An 8,228-nucleotide genomic window follows, 5' to 3' on the forward strand; every position below is an offset into this window, starting at 1 on the left:
TTTTAGGGATACCTCTTCAGGAGGGGGAATGTTAGAGTAGCCAAAAGCCCCATAAAAATAAATAAATAAATCAAAGAAGAAGAAAGAGTACATGAAGTTATCAGGAAAAAAAAGTGATGGAGAGATACAGGAGGTATTAGAGGGGAGGGAGTGGGCATGGATTTGATCAAAACACCTTATATGCTCATATCCCTGTATGAAATTCTCAATAAATTATTTAAAAACAGCAACTAAAAAGAAAAATAGTGGCACCAGTGGCTCTCTGTGAGAAGACCTGAGTTGGCACACTTGCTCTGTCTCAGCATGTATTGCCCTTGGTCTTGTTAAGATGCAGCAAGGAGACCCCCAACCTGCCAGGTAGATGCTGATGGCTCTTGGGCTTCCCAGCCTCCACAAGTCACATCAACCTCTGTTCTTTATAAATTACCCTGACTCAGGTATTCAGTTACAGCAACAGAAAACAGACTGGAACACCCTATGCGTTGCTCTCAAAGGCAGCAACCTACATTTCAGGGCTGTCCTCACTGTGGCTGAGGTATCAGACTTACTGTAGGAAATCAATTCTATGGGTGACCCTCCTGAAAAACAAACCATTTTATTCTCCGGGAACTTCTCTCTGTCCCCTATTCCTTACACCTGTGGTTCTCAGGACCAGTGTTCCTGAGTAGCAGATGAATGCAAATTGTCCAGACCCTCCCTCGATGCACAATCATTGGAGCTCTGGCCACTGCAATGCACTTGTTTTAGGTCCTAACAAGAACTCATGCAGGTGCCCTACCCTTGAGCCTTCAGAGCTGTGAGCTAAGTAATCCCCTTGCAATTCTTCTTTCAAGGAACCCAAGACCTTGAACAGGTAAATAAGCACTCTATCATTGAGCTACATCCCCAACCTTTGGCTTTTTGAGACAGGATCTCCCTATATAGGTCAGGTTACCCTTAAACCCATCATGTAATGTAAGATAGCCTGGAACTTACAGTCCTCCTGCCTCAGTCTCTAAGTGTTGGAATTACAGGTGTACATCATCATGCATGGCAACTTCTTTTCTTTGTAAAATTCCTAGCTTTAAGTATTTCACTATAGTAAAGGAAAATGGAGTAATATGCTCCTAATAAGTTGAAATGCTCACATAGTGTGTTTAAGGATGGGAGACAAGCAGCTGGGTATGATAGTTAACATCTGTAATCCCAGCACTTAAGAGGCCGAGGCAGGAGGATTTCCTTCAAGACCAGCCTGGGCTACATAAGTGAGTTCCAAACCAACCTGACCTCTAAGGGGAGACCTTGTCTCAGGGAAAAAAAAAGGATCTAAAAAAAAAAAAAAAAAAAACCCACTAAGAAAGGAAGGATGATGGGACTTTGGACCACACAAGGCTCAGATAAATCCATTTCCCATTGGAGCCTTTGTTTTGATCTTTCCCCAGGAGTTAACAATGCAGTCTCTCAAAGGTAGGAGTGTGTCTTATTTCTTCCGCAATCCACAGTGCTTGGTACCGAGCCTGACCTGTGACAGATGCTCCCTGAACATCAGTGGAAGGAAAAAGAGAGGAAGCGCCTGCCTCTTCCTTGTTATTACTGCTGCAGAAGGAATCCAAGCTGGTATGTATGCTGGGCCTAACATTGCTTTCCTAGAAAATATAGAAAAGCACACAGGGAGGAGAGAGAGAGAGAGAGAGAGAGAGAGAGAGAGAGAGAGAGAGAGAGAGAGGATTTTAAATTTAAATGTCACAGTTGTAACTTGGGCCAGGATAATATTATCCTAGTCCTGGATAGAAAATAGATGCTAAATGAAGACATGTGTCGCCACTGAGGAAAATTCCTCAACAGTTGTCCACAGTTCTTAAAATAAAGCCCCAAATTCCTAGTGTTTTTGACTTCCTACTGCTCCCCCTGCCCACCCAGTTTTTTTAATGGTGACAATTTTAGATTCACAGATACTTGTGATAAATAGCACAAGGAGATCCCACATGCCTTCCTCCAGTTCCCCCAGGGTACAATCTTCCAAATGACAGTGCAGTCTCACAGCCAGGACACCGATACTAGAACAATCCAGCAGAGCTGGGGATGTCCAAGGTCAAAGTACTTCTCTCTGCTTCCAAGATGGTGTCTCTTGCTTTGTCCTTGCTTGGCAGAAGAACAGGAGAGCTCAACTCACACCCTCAAGTCCTTTTATCGGGGGAACTGACTTAGTTGCTTTTCTGTGGCTGTGGTAAAATATCCTGACAAAGCAACTTAAGGGAGAAGGGTTTATTCTGGCCCACAGTTCCAGGGTACGGTCCATCATGTTGGGGACGTCAAGAAAGAGGAGCTTAAAGCAGCTGATTACATCAGATCTGCAGTCAGGAAGCAGAGACAAGATGAATGCATGCCGCTGCACAGCTCCTTTTCAATACTTATACGCTCTAGCCAGGGAATGGCGCCAACCTGCTGTGGGTTTTTGCAGCCACACTCTTTCCTCCTCCATGGCATCTCCCTCCATCACTGACCTTTAGAAAACACCAATCTGTTCTCCATTTTCTAAAATATTGCCCTCTCAAAATGTTCTATAAATGGAGTTTGCAGGATGGGGGCAGTCTTTTGGGACTGCCCTCCTCCCAGTATAATTCGTTGGAGATTCATCCAAGCACTTATATGTATCAACAGTCCATTCCTGTTGTTGCTGAGCAAGACTCCATAGTGTGAACAGGCCACAGTTTGGGTAACATCTCAGCTGTGGAGAGAGTCTTGACTAGTCTTAGTTTTGAACTCTGCAAACATAACCACTGATGAACATTTATGCATGAGATGGTCAGTCTTGATTGTCAACTTGACTGGATTTAGAATCACCATGGAAACATACCTCTGGTATATCTAGAAGGGAGTTTCTAGAAAGGTTTAACTGAGGAGGGAAGACCCACATGAATGTGAGCAGCAGCATCTAGGGGCTAGGCTCCCAGAATGAATGAAAAGGAGAAAGGGAACTGAGCACCAGCATTCATCTCTCGCTGCTTCCTGACTGTGGACACAGTGTAACTAGCTGCTTCATGCTCCAGCTGCCTTGCCTTCCCGCTGTGATGGACTGCGCTTACAACCTGAGAGCTGAACAAACCCTTCCTTAAGGTGCTTTTGGTAGAAAAGTGAGAAAAGGGGACTGGAGAGGTGGCTCAGTGGTTAAGAGCATGTACTGCTCTTTTTTTTTGTGTATGAGTGTATTGCCTGTGTGTATGTAAATGCACTGACGTCATACAATGCCCACAGAGGTCAGAAGAGAGCATCAGATCCCCTGGAACTGGAGTTATAGACTGTTGTTGGCCACCATGTGGCTGCTGGGAACCGAAGTTGGGTCCTCTACAAGAGCAGTACATGGAGGCTGAAGAGTTGGCTCAGCAGTTAAGAGCACTGGCTGCTTTTGTAGAGGACTGAGCTACTTTTTTGAATGCTGTATTAGTTTTCCATTGCTGTGGCAAAATACCTGGAATGACTTATCAGGAGGAAATGTTAATTTGGCTCACAGTTTCAGAGGTCTCAGTGCAGTCACTTGACCTTGTGACCTGGAACTTCTGGCAGCAGTGTTCATGGTGAGAGTGCATGGTAGAGGAGACTATTCACCCCTCAGCTGCCTAGTAGTAAAAGAGAGAGATAGAAAGGGCTGGGGTCCTTATATCCTCTTCAAGGGCAAACCCCATGGCCTGGAAAGATGACTTTATGGATAAATCCTTGTTGTGTAAGTAAAAGGACCTGAGTTCAAATCCCCAGAATCCTCAGAAAGCCAGGCACAGTAGCACATGACTGTAATCCCAGTGCTTTTATGACAAGATGGGAGGTGGAGACAGGAAAGTCCCTGGAAGCCTGCAGGACAGCCAGCCTGGCTTACACAGCAGCAAACAAGAGACTGTATCCAACAAGGTAGGAAATGAGGACACTCCATGACTTCCACATGTGTGCTGTGGCACCCCCCCCCCCAGCATATATACATGCATATCAGATATACACAAGTAGGGAACACCCAAAATTACCTAACTTCCACCCACTAGACCTCACCTCCTAAAGGTTCTGCCATCTCACAGTAGTATCACAGGTCATTAACCAACCCTTCAACACACGGCTACTGGGGAGCATTCAAGATCAAAATGATAAGCCAGGAGTGGTGGTGTAGGCTTGTGATCCCAGCACTGAGGAGGATGAAATAGGAGAAATGCAAATTCAAGGCCAGAGTAGACTACATAGCAAGACCCTGTCCCAACACTCCATACCTCCCCCACAAAGATCCAAACTATAGTAAACCCCTCCCTCCCTGTGTGAGAGGCCCAGTCTACTGAAGCCAGAGACCAAGAACTCCCTCTCCCTGCACTGGCCTCAGGAGCTTTAGCTCTCATGATTAGAAACAGGGTGCAAGGCTTTGTTCAGAAGGAGCAATGTGAGGAAGCAGGGCTCCATGAATCACAAGGAAACAAGGGCGATGCGCAGTGCCCAGAAAACATAGTTCTTCCCTCAGCCCTCCCCTCCCCTCCTCATCCCCTTCTTTCTCCTTCCTGCCTTCCTTCCTTCCTTCCTGCCTTCCTTCCTTCCTTCCTGCCTGCCTTCCTTCCTTCCTTCCTGCCTTCCTTCTTTCCTGCCTGCCTGCCTTCCTCCTGCCTTCCTGCCTTCCTTCCTTCCTTCCTTCCTTCCTGCCTGCCTTCCTGCCTTCCTTCCTTCCATTTTCTTGAGACAATGTCTCACTATTAACCCTTTATTGCCTGAAACTCACCATGCAGAACAGGCTAGCCTACAGCTCATAGAGATTAACCTGCCTCTCGCTTCCCAGTACTGGGATTAAAGGCCTCTGCCACTATGCTGTCAATTTTTAATATTTGTGTGTGTTTCCTTCCTTCCTTCCTTCCTTCCTTCCTTCCTTCCTGCCTTCCTGCCTGCCTGCCTGCCTTCCTCCCTTCCTCCCTTCCTCCCTGCCTTCCTGCCTTCCTGCCTTCCTTCCTTCCTTCCTTCCTTCCTTCCTTCCTGCCTGCCTGCCTTCCTCCCTTCCTCCCTTCCTCCCTGCCTCCCTGCCTCCCTGCCTCCCTGCCTCCCTTCCTCCCTTCCTCCCTTCCTGCCTTCCTGCCTTCCTGCCTTCCTCCCTTCCTCCCTTCCTCCCTTCCTCCCTTCCTTCCTTCCTTCCTTCCTCCCTTCCTTCCTTCCTCCCTGCCTGCCTTCCTGCCTTCCTGCCTGCCTGCCTTCCTCCCTTCCTCCCTTCCTCCCTTCCTCCCTCCCTTCCTTCCTTCCTTCCTTCCTTCCTTCCTGCCTTCCTGCCTGCCTGCCTTCCTACCTTCCTTCCTTCCTGCCTTCCTGCCTGCCTTCCTGCCTTCCTGCCTGCCTGCCTTCCTACCTTCCTTCCTTCCTGCCTTCCTGCCTGCCTTCCTGCCTTCCATTCCTTCTCTTCCTTCCCACCTTCTTCCTCCCTTCCCTCCTTTCCTTCCTTCCTTCCTCTCCTCCTCCCTCCTTCCTCCCTATTCTCTCTCCCAACCATGTATTTATATTTAAAGTTTTGTTCAATATAAGTCAGTTTCATAAAGTAAGAAGTTTCTATGATCCAAAATATGAATGAAAAGCCCAACACAATGGATAATGTCCAACAGATGCAGGACATTCAGATACGAAGCCACAGGATGGCTCCTTCACACCTACTGCAACTTGAGACCCCTTGAAGCTGTTCATTTCCACACTGGCCTCTGAGGATGGCAAGAGCTGGTTTCGCTTTTTGAGATGACTGTGTTACTGTGGTTTTGGGACAGCTCAGAATGCATGTGTGTGCATGTGAGCCAAAGGCTTTGTGGATGTCCATTTTCAAGAAGCCTCCTCTGTAATGAGTTATTTTGTAAAACACTTTCCTGAACACATCCCACTTCCGGCTTGAGATTAACCCTCTAAGTTAACCCATAGGTTGTAACAGTCACAAAAATTGACCCCGGCTGACAGCTCCTATGATCACTCACCTGGTTCTGGTGACTGAAGTCTTGTGGATGTGACTCACATTCTAGTTCAGTAAAGTCACAGACAGTGCTATGCGCCATGTGGGGAGTAAACTGGGATGAAATGGTCCTCAGGAGGTAGTGCTTACCCTACTGGAAGTGGTAGTACTACACATCTGTTATCTGACTACCTGAGAGAGGGAGGCAGGAGGATTAGATGTTCAAGATGTTCTCAGCAATACAAAGTTCAAGGCTAGCCTGGGCTACATGAGATCTTGTGCTCCCACCCCATCCCCCAAAAGTGGATGCCTTGAGAGCTGGTGTCTTTATTTTCTATTGCTATAATCAAATGTCACAGATAGGGTAATGTTATAAAACATAAAGGTTCGGGCCAGTGAGATGATTCAGAGGTAAAGGCACTTGCCACCAAGCCTGATGATTTGAGCTCAATCTCTGGGACCCACACAGTGGAAGGGAAAAAATGACTCCTGAAAGTTGTCCTCTGACCTTACAGTTCAGGAGGTTGGGAAGGGCATGGTGCTAGCATCCAGTGAGGCTCTTCCACACTGGTGGGACAGAGCAAGCACACTCACTCCAGCCTCTTTCCAGACTTATGAAGCAATAAAGGCTTTTGCCTTCACAACCTCATCCCTGTCTAACTCCCAAAGGCCTCACCTCCATGTAACGTTTGTAAGTTGAGGAATTACGTTTCCTACATATGAAATTTGGAACATCAACCATATCAAACTATACTAGAAGGAAGCTAGTTGATGTGCCTGAGGGAGAAGGAAGGCAGTGGGGCTGAGCTGAGGCAGAAGCATGAGCCGGGCAGAGCATGTTAGGCCCTCTGGGCAGCAGGAAGGAATTCAGCTCAGTGTGAAGCTCAGTAGCTTCTTCCTGAAGGTCTGCGTGCTTGTTGGAGTGCTATTTCCCAGCCCTGCCCACACCTCCCAGCCTTGGCCCTGTCCACACCTCCCAGCCTCTCTCTGGCTCCTGTTTGTCTTGTCCTACCTGGGGGACTCCTGCTTACTCTCAGCTGGCAACCAGGTACAGGCTGACCCTCTGTTTCTTACCCTAAAGCTGAGCAAGGCCCTCCAGCATCATTGTTAACCTTCCCTACTCCCCATAGGTCCAATTCAACCACCAAAGCTACCTGCCACCACTCAGCTGACCTGTAGACTGGAGGGTCACAACTAGCTCTTCCCTGTCTTCCACCAGCTAGACCATTCAACTACCAACTCTTTTCACCTTCTATACATTTTTTAAATCCCTCTGTTTTCTGTCCTGCTGGCTTAGCCTGTTTTCTGTTGCTAACAGCACAGTACTTCAGAGTTGGTAACTTATAAAGAAAACAGGTTTATATTGGTTCACAGTTCTGAACCATTCAAAGCCACAGCGAAAGGTTTTTTTCTTCATTTCATTTTATTATTATTATTATTCTTTGGTGTTTTTAAGACAGGGTCTCCCTGTAGCCCCAGCTGTCCTGGAACTCACTATGTAGACCAGGCTGGCCTTGAACTCACAGAGATCCACCTGCTTCTGCCTCCTGAATGCTGGGATTAAAGGCATGCGCCACCACACTGGGCTTCATTTTATTTTTATTTTATATGTATGAGTGTTTTGCCTGTATGGATATAAGAATACTGTGTGCATGAAATGCCTGCAGAGGCCGAAAGAGGGTGTTAGATGCCCTAGAACTAGAGTTATGGACAGTTGTTAGCTGCTATGTAGGTGCTGGCGACCAAATCTGGGTCATCTGCAAGAGCAGCCAGTGCTCTTAACCACTGAGCCATCTCCCCAGTCCAAAAGATGCTGTAGGGAATCATGGTAACAAACAGGAAACTGTATGTTTGTCCTGCTCTCTCTTCTTTTTTTAAAAAATTATTTTGTTATTTTTATTTTATGAGTGTATTGTCTGCATGTATGTGAGTGCACCCATGTTGTGCAATGCCGTGGAGATCAGAAGATTCGGATTCTCCGGAACTGGAGTTAAGGACGGTTCATAGCCGCCATGTGGGTGCTGAGAATCCAACCCGGGTCCTCTGCAAGAGCAGTCAGTGCTCTTAACTGCTGAGCTGCTCTCCAGCCCCCTTCTTTTACACTTTAATAATTATTTTTGCAGTGCTGGGGATTGAACTCAGGACCCCATGCTTGCTGAAGAAGTCGACTCCCTCTCCATCTTTACAAAGCCAACTGTATTCCATCATGGGGCTGCACCCTGATGACCTTACCTAACCTTAATCATCTCTCACAGGCCCCACCTCCAAGCACCAAACATCAGATCACATCCCCCCCCCCCAGTGTCTCACA

Source organism: Nannospalax galili, unplaced genomic scaffold, assembly GCF_000622305.1.
Source record: "Nannospalax galili isolate Female #2095 unplaced genomic scaffold, S.galili_v1.0 scaffold406, whole genome shotgun sequence".
NCBI classification, from domain to species: domain Eukaryota; kingdom Metazoa; phylum Chordata; class Mammalia; order Rodentia; family Spalacidae; genus Nannospalax; species Nannospalax galili.